The sequence below is a fragment of the Coregonus lavaretus genome, assembly GCF_964263955.1.
Source record: "Coregonus lavaretus genome assembly, chromosome: 25".
Taxonomy (NCBI): Eukaryota; Metazoa; Chordata; class Actinopteri; order Salmoniformes; family Salmonidae; genus Coregonus; species Coregonus lavaretus.
Window position 1 is genome coordinate 23,240,125 of NC_140012.1, and position 13,607 is coordinate 23,253,731.

Sequence of the window (13,607 nt, forward strand, 5' to 3'; positions counted from 1 at the left end):
GATCTAGGAATTCCAGTGTCTTGTGTTCAACCGTGTTCAGCAGGAGAGACCAGACTCCTCTTTACCCAGCTGTATGTCCACAAAAAGTGACCAGTCTATGTTACTGCCAATAGAATTAAAGCAGGGAGACTTTTCTCCTAAACAAGAGTAAGAACTATTTTTAAGCACCTGTTTTTTAAAGCACAAAAAAACATGACTCTTTCACTTGTTCTTGTTCTTACATAGTTCACAGAGACCAACAGGAGAGATCAGAGTCAGAGATTCCCAGTGGTCAGTCTGCCCAGAGTCATCAAATGGACCTAGACTCCATATTGAGGGTAGGCCATTTTAATTTTCTAATATGCAGTGGAAAATTACTTTGATACCTTGATTCTTATCTCCTAGTATGTTGCCTTAAACTAAGACTAATGGAAATAAGTCAGTGATTGGATGAAGACCAATATAGCCAGTTGACATTTTTTCATCACCAGCTCAGTAATAGATCTCACTTGGGGGCAGCAATCAGTGGCCAAAGATTGACGTTGTTTCAGTTGCTTGAGCATGATGTCATCACTCACTCAAGAATGAGTTGAGGAGGTTCAAGAGACTTCTCCTTAAAGATTACCCAGAGTGCACTGGGAGTCATGCAGAGGATGAGGAAGTGGTGGATGCTGAAGATGAGAAGAAGGAGAGCAGTGCCAGAGAAGGGGCTCTGAAGATCACGCTGCATGCCCTGAGGAACATGAACCAGAAGGAGCTTGCTGACACTGGAGAAAAGTAAGAAATCTAGGTCTGGTGGATCGCAGCTAGTTCCTCATAGGTTGTGATGAGAAATATTGTTCATCTGGAGGGTCACATTACATTTACATTTACATTTTAGTCATTTAGCAGACGCTCTTATCCAGAGCGACTTACAGGAGCAATTAGGGTTAAGTGCCTTGCTCAAGGGCACATCGACAGATTTTTCACCTAGTCGGCTCGGGGATTAGAACCAGCGACCTTTCGGTTACTGGCACAACGCTCTTACCCACTAAGCTACCTGCCGCCCCTCACATAAAACATTCAAAGGCTTTAGCCAAGGTCAGATTATAATAATAGAGAAGAGAAGCATTGCTAAATACAAAAGATCATGTAAAAAACACTAAATGAACATTTCTGATTTTTGTCAATTTTGTTCATATAGATGAGCTTGTTGCGGATTGCCAAAATAAACCGAAATCTACCCTAAAAAAGACATTTCAGAATTTGTTTGAGGGAATAGCTGGGCAAGGAAACTCAACACTCTTCGATAAGATCTACACAGAGCTCTACATCACTGAAGGTGGAAGTGGAGAAGTCAATAATGAACATGAGGTGAGACAGATTGAGACGGCATCCAGAAGATCAGCAATCTTTCAACCCTTACATTGGCAAGATCAACCTATCAGAACTGTGATGACAAAGGGAGTGACTGGCATTGGAAAAACATATGTGCAGAAGTTTACTCTTGACTGGGCTGAAGGAAAAGCAAATCAGGATGGCCAATTCATATTCCCACTCCCTTTCCAGGAACTTAATTTAATGAAAGGAAGAAAAACATTTTTTAATGAGCTTCTTGATCATTTTATCATGGAGTCGAACAAATCTGGTTTCTCCAGCTATAACATGTTGATTGTCTTTGATGGTCTGGATGAATGTTGACTTCCTTTACACTTCCAGAACAACGAGAGCTGTTGTGATATCAGAGTCGACCTCAGTGGATGTGCTGGTGACAAACCTCATCAAGGGGAATCTGCTTCCCTCTGCTCGTCTTTGGATAACTTCCCGGCCTGTAGCAGCCAATCAGATCCCTCATCAATGCGTCGACCAGGTGACAGAGGTGCACGGGTTCAATGACCCACAGAAAGAAGTGTACTTTAGGAAAAGAGTCAGCGATGAGAACCTGGCCAACAGAATCATCACACATTTAAAGTCATCAAGGAGCCTCTACATCATGTGCCATATACCAGTGTTCTGTTGGATTTCAAACCAAACAGAGGAAGCTGAAATATCTTGGAGACCATGACAGGGATCAGCACAATGATAAGAGGATCCTTCTGTTACTGGGGAAACCGTTTTTTCAACACCTGGAAAAGGGCAATCTGATCTTCTATGAGGAAGACCTGAGAGAGTGTGGCATTGATATCAGAGAAGCATCAGTCTACTCAGGAGTGTGCACACATATCTTCAGAGAACAGTCTTGCCTGCACCAGGAAAAGGTGTACTGCTTTGTGCATCTGAGCATCCAGGAGTTGCTTGCTGCCACTGGTCAAATGGAACTTGTTTTCCCATCTCCCAGGGAAACATCGAGCTTTGATCAACTTACACAAGAGTGCAGTGGGCAAGGCCTTGGAGGGGTAGAATGGACACCTGGAACTTTTCCTTTGCTTTCTTCTCGGCCTCAAACTGGAGTCCAATCAGACCCTCCTACAAGGCCTACTGATACAGACAGGAAGCAGCTCACAGAGCAATGAAGAAACAGTCAAGGACAGCAAGGAGAAGATCCGGGGGAATCCCTCACCAGAGAGGTGCATCAATCTGTTCCAATGTCTGAATGAGCTCAATGACCATTCTCTAGTGGATGAGATCCAACCCTATCTGAGCTCAGGAAGTCTCTCTAGAGCCTAACTCTCACTTGCACAGTGGTCAGCTCTGGTCTGTGTGTTGCTCACATCAGAAGAGGAGCTCGATGTGTTTGACCTGAAGAAATACTCCAGATCAGAGGAAGGTCTTCTGAGGTTGCTGCCAGTGGTCAAATCCTCCAGAACAGCTCTGTACTGTAAGTACAGAAGAAGGCAAAAACGATTGACCAATAACTTAAATACAGTATACAGTATATGTGAGATTCTAACTCAGATTTAGTCAATCAGTCTGTGTATTGATTCACTTTTTTTCCTATTTAGTCTGAGTCATTGTAACCTCACAGAGGAAAGCTCTGAAAGGATGGTCTCCGATCTCAGCTCAAACTCCTCAAAACTAAGAAAGCTGGACCTAAGTGACAATGACCTTTAGGATTCAGGAGTGGCGCTGCTTTCTGCTGGAATGGGAAGTCCCCACTGTGAACTGGAGAAACTTAGGTCAGTATTGCATTCGTTTTGGGATACATAATTGTTATATGTTATTGTGGTCATTATTATAAAAATAATGTTTTTATTCAGTCTGAATCATTGTAACATCACAAGGAGATGCTGTGAAGTGTTGGTCTCAGCTCTCAGCTTAAACTCCTCACACCTGAGAGAGCTGGACCTGAGCGACAACGACTTGGTGCAGGACTCAGGGGTGAAGCTGCTCTCTGCTGGACTGGAGAATCCAAGCTGTAAACTGGAGACACTAATAAGGTCAGTACATCTGGGATGCATACTATAACCATAATGTATGTAAACAGAATTGTAACATTCAATAATTCTTCAATTTAGTTTTAAATGTTCATATATGAGTCAAAACAAACAGTCAATATAGTGTATATAAAGCAGGAAAAGCAATGGCCCTAATATGAACACCTCAATTAGGCTATATTGGCTTCAGGGATTAATTCATTACATTTGTATTAACTTCCTGAATATACTTGTGATAGATTAATTTGTATTTTAAGAATAATGACTAAAGAATTTCACCCCAAATACAGTATAAATGTGTGAACGTTGTTAGAGTTATAATGTAGTGTCAACCCACTAACAGAGGGGGGCGGGACTAAACATTCCAGGATGAAGGGGACTGAGAAAACGGGTTAAAAAAAGCCTCCTAAAGGTGGCCGGAGCAAAGTGCCTTTGTGTGTCAAGGGGTATAAAGCTGTATGTATGTTTTTTGGCGGCAGAGCTCTCCATGATTAAAAATACAGATCATTCTTGCTGGTTGTTAGACCTTGAATCATTTATTATTAAAACCAGAGCCTTAATGATTAATGATTCAAGCTTAGGTTGAATTAGAGATAGAAATTCTCATGACAAGTGGTCCTTCGAGCCGGATCTCAAAATACGTCTTTGTCGTTCTAAGGACACCGAAACCGTGCACGGGCGGATGATAGCATCCGTATAGAATAGACCTGGCCTTCGACGTTAAGGTTATAAACAGGCCGGTGATGAATCTTATGAACGATAAAGACGTTAACGAGATCTGAAAAGCATTTAAATCCCAACTGCTGCAAGGAGAAGGTCAGTAATTTTTATTCATGGATTTTGGTGAGATTATTTGAACTTGTATGAGAATAATAATTATTGTGAAGGGCAGAGAATAGTTACCAAAATCTCATAAGAGAATTATAAAGGAAGGAAGGGGGGTCCGGAATTGACCCTAGGTGAATAGCTATTACCAAAATAAACTAGTTAATATTGAGATTGTACGAGATACAGTCTTTACAATATAAACAGGAAGGGGGATAATTATCGTTGTGTGAGATAGATACATTAAACAAGTCGAGAGTCATAAACAGCTGGGGATTTGCTCTAACTCTGTCTATTTCATAAAATTGGAGCAGTTACGACCTCTAGGTTACGGATAGTGTTAGCAAAAAATCGTATAAGGTTATATAAATGTGAGACCTAATGATCCATCGAAATACGTCATAATTGTTTCAAGGAAGGGACTAAAATAAGTCGCGTGAGAAATAAATGGTTGTCCCATCCGTTTAAAACGGGGGTCTTAAAAAACTCTGGGTTACGGGTTGAATAATTTAAATGGTTGATTACAAAAGCAGATCATAACATTTTTCAAAAGTCGCACTATTAATAAGTCCCAAAGGAAATCATTATTGATTGAATTATTACTAAAGGGGGGGATTTCTTATTTTGCTACCATGGGGAATAAATATTCTAAAGAGGTCTGAGAATTAACGGGGGATGAAAGATATATGTTAGGGAGGGATTGAATAAATATGTTTTATGGATCCATTTGGGAGAAGAGGTATGGATTTATTGGGCATCTCGATGTGGAGAAGTTAGAGGTTATGATTAGGCAGATGCATGTCAACTGTGGAACGGATTTGAAGAAACAGCGAGGGGAGGGGCTAGAGACAGCGAGAGTATGGCTTTTGGAAGCTCGAAGAAGAGAGGAAGGACAGAAAATAAAAATTGAGGTTTCAGTGCCTCCCCCAGAGCAGAGGGCAGAAAGGTTATATCCAGTTTTAGTAGAGCAGGCTTGGAAAGAAAGCCCAGATGATAACGTTGTCATGTGTAGGAGAAAATTAGGACTGGTCCCCGCCCCTCCCCCACCATATGACGGCCAAGCCGGAATGTTGAAAGAGGGGGAGGCTAATAAAGGTAAGAAAGAGCAGGAAGTTTTACAGAAAGAACTTACAGAGCTCAGGGAGAGTAGAAAGGAAATACATTTACATTTGCATTTTGGTCATTTAGCAGACGCTCTTGTCCAGAGCGACTTACAGGAGCAATTAGGGTTGGGTGCCTTGCTCAAGGGCACATCGATAGGCAGGCTAAGAGAAGAACTAGATAGAGAGAAAGAGTTGAAAAAAGCTACAGAATTTAAAAACAGAGAGTTGAAGAGATTAGAGAGGCAGAATAGGGGAGGAGATAAGAGGAAGTGCTTTAACTGTAACAAAGAGGGACATTTTTCCAGGGAGTGTAAGGCCCCGTGTAAATACTGTAACAGAACAGGTCATAACCATCGCGACTGCAGGGATAAAGGAAAGGGCAGTGTCCGGGATATGACAGTCAATTTTTTGGTTCCACGGGTAAAATGTTTGAAGAAATGATTTGTGTCGATTAAGAATTTGCTAAAAACACCACGAAGCGATTATTTGAGAGGTACCTATACATTTCTAACGATATATACGTATGAACTTTCTCACCCAAACGTAGACGTACGTCATGGGTGAGAAAGTAGAGAATATTTACATTTACAGTCATTTGGCGGACGCTCTGGTCCAGAGCGACTTATGGGAGCGATTGGGGTTGAGTGCCTTGCTCAGGGGCACATCGACGGATTTTTCGCCTGGTCGGCTCGGAGATTGGAGCCGGCGACCTCTCGGTTGCTGGCGCGGCGCTCTTAGTCACTAAGCTGCCTGCCGCCCCATATGAGTTAAAGGTTGTGCCATTGTTTGATCATGTGATAAGGTTTAATGGGTGGGGGGAAGAAGGGGGGAGAGACAGTACATAGTTTAAATGATAGGAATATAATTAAATGTATGCTTATCAACGATAGCAAGTATTTGTTTTATTAATTAGGGCCTAATCAGAGAGAACAGTTAAAGAAATTGAATAGCGAACTGAAATGGTGATAGAGCTGTGAAAATTATTTAAGTTGAGGACAAAGGAAAATAATTTATGATTCTAGTTCCCGGGTAAAAGGGTTGTACTTGCTTGACTAGATCGAGCAGAAGTTTTAATAGTTGGATGAAAAGCATTTCTTTGACGAAGTCTAATAGTTATTACTTTATTGTATAGGTTGGGTAACACCAGTGGTGTATGAAAATAATTGGTGAATTCTAAAACGATAATTTGGTTTCGTTACGTGAACAATGGGATATCGTTTTTACTATTAGGATGATGGATTGGATAAACATTGGTTATAAGTATGAAGTTATTAAACAATAGGTTTATATTTTAAAAACATCAATGCAACAGGTTAGGGGGAGCAGTAGTGAAGTTAGGCAGTATTTAGGTCGTAAAAGTGAGCTACCAAATTAAGTGAGGCCTGGCTATTTTTGGCTGTTGTTTTTTAATTGGGTTTTCCAAATAAAAAACAACACACCTAGTATGATGGTTATAAAGGGTTGTTATGTTAAATTTAGGGGGGTTTCAACAGTTCATAGGTGAAGGGTCTTAAAAGAGCACACACAGTGAATTTTATGGAGGTTTTTCTTTTTGACTGAGTTTGGGGTATACATGATTTCTTATGAGAATAAATGTCATGAGGACTTAATGAACACCTGGGATAAGTAACATTTAAACATGGTGATGAGGGAGTTTTTTTAGTGGACTATTAGATATAACTGGGTTAATCACGAACATGGAGTTTTTTAATTCTTTGTTGCTAGGCGGAAGACTTAGTTGGGTTATTTCTGTGTCTGGGTGAGTAGAGAAGCAACTACCCTAGGGTCAAAGTGCTTGCTCTTACTTCAATCCATGGCTGTCTTTTGTCTCTCTTCAAACATTGTGAAGGGAGCGGCACCAGGGTTGAGCAAAGTTCAGGCTAAAACCTGTCTCTCCTTTGCTATCTTCTTGATTGATTACAGCAAGAAGGGGGGTTTGTGTTAGGTTTGGAAAATTTAAGTATGGACCTGTCATGTCCAACCATCAATCTTCAGGTCAAGCCCGGGAGAGCCGGGGTAGAACAGAGTTTGAATTAAACATGAGTGTTTTTACAAGATAAGGGATTGATTGATTGGATTACTATTGATTCTGAACTGAATGAAAGTCGAATTTAGCCGCCATAAAAGACAAAGGAAGTGGGAGGAGCAATAAAGAAGCAAGGGACAGTCTCAAAAATAAATAAGGGATGGCAATTGGATGATAAATTACCAATATTACCTAAGTGATTGTTTAGGTAGGTGGTAATATTGACACATGAGCAGAACCATGTGTCAAGAGGAGGGATGGATGGTAGTGGTAGGATTAAATAATAAATATGCGAAGGAGAGGACAAAATACTTTTAAAAAAACATTTTTTTAGATACAGTCTAGAAAGAGAATACTGATGGAAACGGTATGATTAGAGAGGTGTTAAGGAAAACACACAGGAGAGCAGGAAGAAATGGGGTACAAGGTCTACCGATAATATTAATGACGATCAGGAGAACACCAGATGAAGAAGGGTTATTGCCATTGGAGAAGGGATTTGGTAGACCATATAGAATGTCCGAGTTAGGAGGACCGGAGAAGGCAGAAATAGAAATTAAGAGCACCCTAGCAGAAAACGTGGGAAGATAGTTTATTAACCACACCGGTATGTCAGAGGTTTTGTGCCCCACAGGTGAACTAAAGGAGAAGGTGACCCACTCTATCTAACCAGGTGACTGGTGAGCATCCAGTCCCTAAAAGAAGAAAGACTGGAAGCAGGCCTGTTGGGAAGGGCCCTATCAGGTTATATTGGTCACTGCCTTTGCCATTCGAATAGCAGAAAGAGCAACCTGGGTCCACGTTACCCACTGCAAAAAGGTAAGAACACATACAAGCACCACTGAACACATGCAGAGTTAGAGAGAAGAACTAGACCAATAGGGTCTGGGGATCACCTCTGTTAACGAAGATCTCCTACCCCGACCTATCATCACTGTAGTGTGTTCTCAGGGTGTGAGTATGGGGTGATACCAAGCAGAAAGACTGAGGACAGGAGGGGGTTGGCGGTTTTTGGGAAGGGGGGTAACTTGAGCTGCATCATAGTCTCTGCAATGGTCTTGATATGTCAAGATCCACCACCAATTACGCTATGCCCTTACCATTGTTAAGAAGTAAAGGAGAAGAGAAGCGACCCGACATACTGACCGTCAAGGACGGGAGGCCTACAAAATGGGAGTCAGAGAAGGGCAGACTGTAGGATTCAAAAAAGGTTGGCTCTAGATCAGGCAGAAAGGGCCGGTGTCTATAGAATGATAAGCCATTGTTGCACATTTATCCCTAACAACACCACACTGGATGGGACAGTCACCAGAGCTCTTGCAGAATTAACTGCACTAAGTGAAGAATGAACTGAGAACTCAGAAGTTAGTACATCGTGGATAGGGTGGTTTGATGAAATGTTTGGTAAATGGAAAACCATAGCAGCCACCCTCTTAGGGGCGGTCAGTGTTTGTATGGGTATTCTTGTATTATGTGGTTGTTGTCTTGTTCCCTGTGTCCGAGGATTGGTGAGTTAGGCGTTGGCGAAATGCAGTATCTCAACAATGATGAGAGATGGACCGACTCCGGACTCTGACCAGGGGAATGTGAAAAACGATCCTCCAGGCTTGGTGGATGACGAGGATTTGGACCCTGAAAGACTTGGATGAAATGTTTATTAGTTCTGACGTAATCTCTGAGATTAATCATGCTTGTAAATACATTTATCCTGAATGTGAAACATTTAGTCAAAGGGGTGGATTGATAGATTAATTTGTATTTTAAGAATAATGACTAAAGGATTTCACCCCAAATACAGTATAAATGTGTGAACGGTGTTAGAGTTATAATGTAGTGTCAACCCACTAACAGAGGGGGGCGGGACTAAACATTCCAGGGTGAAGGGGACTGAGAAAACTGGTTAAAAAAAGCCTCCTAAAGGTGGGCGGAGCAAAGTGCCTTTGTGTGTCAAGGGGTATAAAGCTGTATGTATGTTTTTTGGCGGCAGAGCTCTCCATGATTAAAAATACAGATCATTCTTGCTGGTTGTGGACCTTGAATCATTTATGATTAAAACCAGAGCCTTACAACCCCTGGTAATGATTCAAGCTTAGGTTGAATTAGAGATAGAAACTTGAATATACTATGAAAACCGAATTGACCCCAACCTTGCTTTCCTCTCTAGGCTGTCATATTGTAGAGTCACAGAGGAAGGCTGTGGTTCTCTGGCTGCCACTTTGAGGTTAGGTCCCTCACACCTGAGAGAGCTGGACCTGAGTTACAATCACCCAGGGGACTCGGGAGTGAAGCTGCTCTCTGCTGTACTGGAGGATCCACACTGTAGACTGGAAAACCTCAGGTAAAGAATGAACATAGGATTGGATGAATCAATTAAATATTTGTAAAATATGAATAGTGGTTGCAGTCTGGCATTTAATCTATTCTTTGTTTATCAAAATAGTGTGGACCATGGTGGGGTATGCAGGCTCAAACGCGGATGTACTAAATGTAAGTCATACCCTACTATGGAGTCCAGGAGTAAATTCACCAGGCAATTTATGATATGTATAAATCTAACATATTATTTACATGAGAATGTATTATTTAAATGAATAAAAAACAGAAAACCTTTTAAGTTTCATAGTTGAGATTTAGTGTAGTGGCATGATTGTTTGAGCTCACACTGGACCCTGACACAGCACACAGACTGCTCTCTCTGTCTGAGGACAACAAAAAGGTGACAGAGGTGAGAAAGAAGCAGCCCTATCCTGATCACCCAGAGATTTGAGCAATCGAAACAAGTGCTCTATAGAGGGACTGTCAGGGAGATTACTGAGAGGTGGAGTGGGGAGTGGGTCGGTATAGGTTTGACATGTAAAGGAATCTGCAGAAAAGGAAGGGGTGATGATACCTGGTTCAGTTGCAATGGCAAGTCCTGGAGACTGTTGGTTTGCTCTGATGGCAAGTACATTGAAAACACTACCCTACTTTGTCACCTCCTCCCACTCTTGTAGAATAAGTGTATCTGGACTGGCCTGGTGGCACTCTGTCCTTTTACAGAGTCTCCTCTGATGCACTGAACCACCTGCACACATTCCACGCAAAATTCACTGAGCCCCTCTAGCCAGGGTTTGGAGTTCATGAAGGCTCTTCAGTGTCCCTGTAACACGTAGAACAGCATTCTGTGTCCTGGATGTCCTGAGTCCTCAGGGAAGTCACGTTCCTGTTCAAACACAAATGTGCCACATATTTGCACATACCATTTTTTTCTGCACCTGACCATGTGTAATCTCGGTTAACCCAGAAGTAAAATCTTGCGTACACGCAGAATCTGCCCACGGGAGATGAGTCCTTGTGTGGGACACGTACTATACTTCATTCACTGCTGCTTATACTGTAATATGATATATGTAATATGTTGTATGTAATTAGCGTCTGCTAAATGACCAAAATGTATTGTGTAATCTTTCTGATAAATGCAGCATTGATTTTTTTGTCTGTAACATTAACTGTCCTATGATGCTTTTGCTGTTGATAGTAATCAAGGAATAAAAGAGATTACCATTGAGTCCACGCATCATTCCTTTAATCTATGAGTGATAAGACACTGTTAACTGATCTATTTTAGTTACTGTAAATGTCAACTGCAGTGTTCTTGGCAGAAACATGTTAAGGTTTGTACCAGTGGAGGCTGGTGCGAGGGGCTAAACTGGGGGCCGCCCCTGCACCTCTCCTGTTCCCCTGACTCACCTCAGACCTCACCACAAAATGTACCTTAGATCAGTGTCTAGGTCAACTCAAAGGTCTTTAATTATACAGGTTTAAAAATAGAACTGTCCACGAGTAGACAATGGTAGATGAAAGGGACTGTGGTCTCTCCATAACGATTCAGTGAATAATTTATCACCACTAAAAGATCCTGTTTCCCTCTGATGTCGTTTGTCTTTGCTGTTCGTCATTAAATCACTTGTCTCAGATCACATCAAGACCTGTACATCAATGGGCATGTAATACTGACATATTAGGCAATCCACTCCTATGTGTGACAGCTTATGTCAAGATGAAAATCAGACAGAAAAGGCTTTCCATTATTGCAATTTTTATTGAGCAATACAACATACCAATGGAAAAATAACTGATATCCTTTTGAGATCATTGATAAAATGAATTCCCCTGAAAAACCTGAACATTGTATGGACAGAAAGTTGTGGAATGCTTCAGACGGTTGCACTGATTGTGCAAGTCTTCATGAAATGCCAGATAGCTCTTTTCAACATCAACAAATGCATCTACAGTCAGAAAAACATACTGCTTTGTCTAATTTGACCTCTTTTATACTATTATCAGTGATTTCTTAGTTTGTCTGGGGAGGCACTTTTATAGAGACCTAAGATGGGAGCAAGGGGCGACAGCAGTGAGCATATCATAACCAAATCATACCAGGTCCAAACAATGCTGGCACATATTAACTTGTAATGTATTAGCTTCCTTTGAATGCAACAACAATTAAATTCACTAATCACCCAGACATCGCCAACCCTCTTTTCTTCTAAATACACTAAACATTAAATAATAGCAAACCAATCTCTACATTCTCAATTGTTTTTATTCACATTTTCTATGAGGATCCACTACCAAGTGCTTCTCTGCACCTCGTAACAGGCCTTACCCAGCCATAACTGTCCAGTTTTCAAATATGTCTGTATCGAATAAAAAATGAATGTGTGAAAGCTTCTTTCAAAGTAACATTCACCTGCACTCGTGGTACAACTTTGAGTTAACAGTTAAGTTTGCTTTGCTTTATCTTGGCCAGGTCGCAGTTGTAAATGAGAACTTGTTCTCAACTGGCTTACCTGGTTAAATAAAGGTGAAACAAAAAAAGTATTGGTCAAACAGTATTTTGTTTTAAATTATTGTGATAACCTCAACACCAATTCACTCCTGTATTATAATTCCCCTCAGTCCTCAGCACACTCCTACTCTCTTTTCGTTTACTCACAACAGTAGTTTAACGTGTCTATCTACTGAACAGCTGAACAGTAAAATGACAAATATTTATTAAGGCCACTGTCAGGCTAAAATCATTGGACTGGGCCTCCCGAGTGGCGCAGCGGTCTATGGCACTGCATTGCACTACAGACCCGGGCTCGATCCCGGGCTGTGTCACAACCGGCCGTGATCGGGAGTCCCATAGGGCGGCGCACAGTTGGCCCAGTGTCATCCGAGTTAGGGAAGGGTTTGGCTGGGGGGGGGGGGGCTTTACTTGGCTCATCATGCTCTAGCGACTCTTTGTGGCAGGCCGGGCGCCTTCAGGCTGACCTTGGTCGTCAGTTGAACAGTGTTTCCTCCAACACATTGGTGCGGCTGGCTTCCGGGTTAAGCAGGCGGGTGTTAAGAAGTGTGGTTTTGCGGATTATGTTTCGGAGGACGCATGACTTGACCTTCGCCTCCCGAGCCCGTTGGGGAGTTGCAGCGATGAGACAAGATCGAAATTGGGGAGAAAAAGGGGGTTAAATATATATATATATATATATATACACACACACACAGAGGGGGAAAAAAGTATTTGATCCCCTACTGATTTTGTGCGTTTGCCCACTGACAAAGACATGATCAGTCTATAATTTTAATGGTAGGTTTATTTGAACAGTGAGAGACAGAATAACAACAACAAAATCCAGAAGAACGCATGTCAAAAATGTTATAAATTGATTTGCATTTTAATGAGGGAAATAAGTATTTGACCCCTCTGCAAAACATGACTTAGTACTTGGTGGCAAAACCCTTGTTGGCAATCACAGAGGTCAGACGTTTCTTGTAGTTGGCCACCAGGTTTGCACACATCTCAGGAGGGATTTTGTCCCACTCCAAGTCATTAAGATTTCGAGCCTGACGTTTGGCAACACGAACCTTCAGCTCCCTCCACAGATTTTCTATGGGATTAAGGTCTGGAGACTGGCTAGGCCACTCCAGGACCTTAATGTGCTACTTCTTGAGCCACTCCTTTGTTGCCTTGGCCGTGTGTTTTGGGTCATTGTCATGCTGGAATACCCATCCATGACCCATTTTCAATGCCCTGGCTGAGGGAAGGAGGTTCTCATCCAAGATTTGACGGTACATGGCCCCGTCCATCGTCCCTTTGATGCAGTGAAGTTGTCCTGTCCCCTTAGCAGAAAAACACCCCCAAAGCATAATGTTTCCACCTCCATGTTTGACGGTGGGGATGGTGTTCTTGGGGTCATAGGCAGCATTCCTCCTCCTCCAAACACGGCGAGTTGGGTTGATGCCAAAGAGCTCAATTTTAGTCTCATCTGACCACAACACTTTCACCCAGTTCTCCTC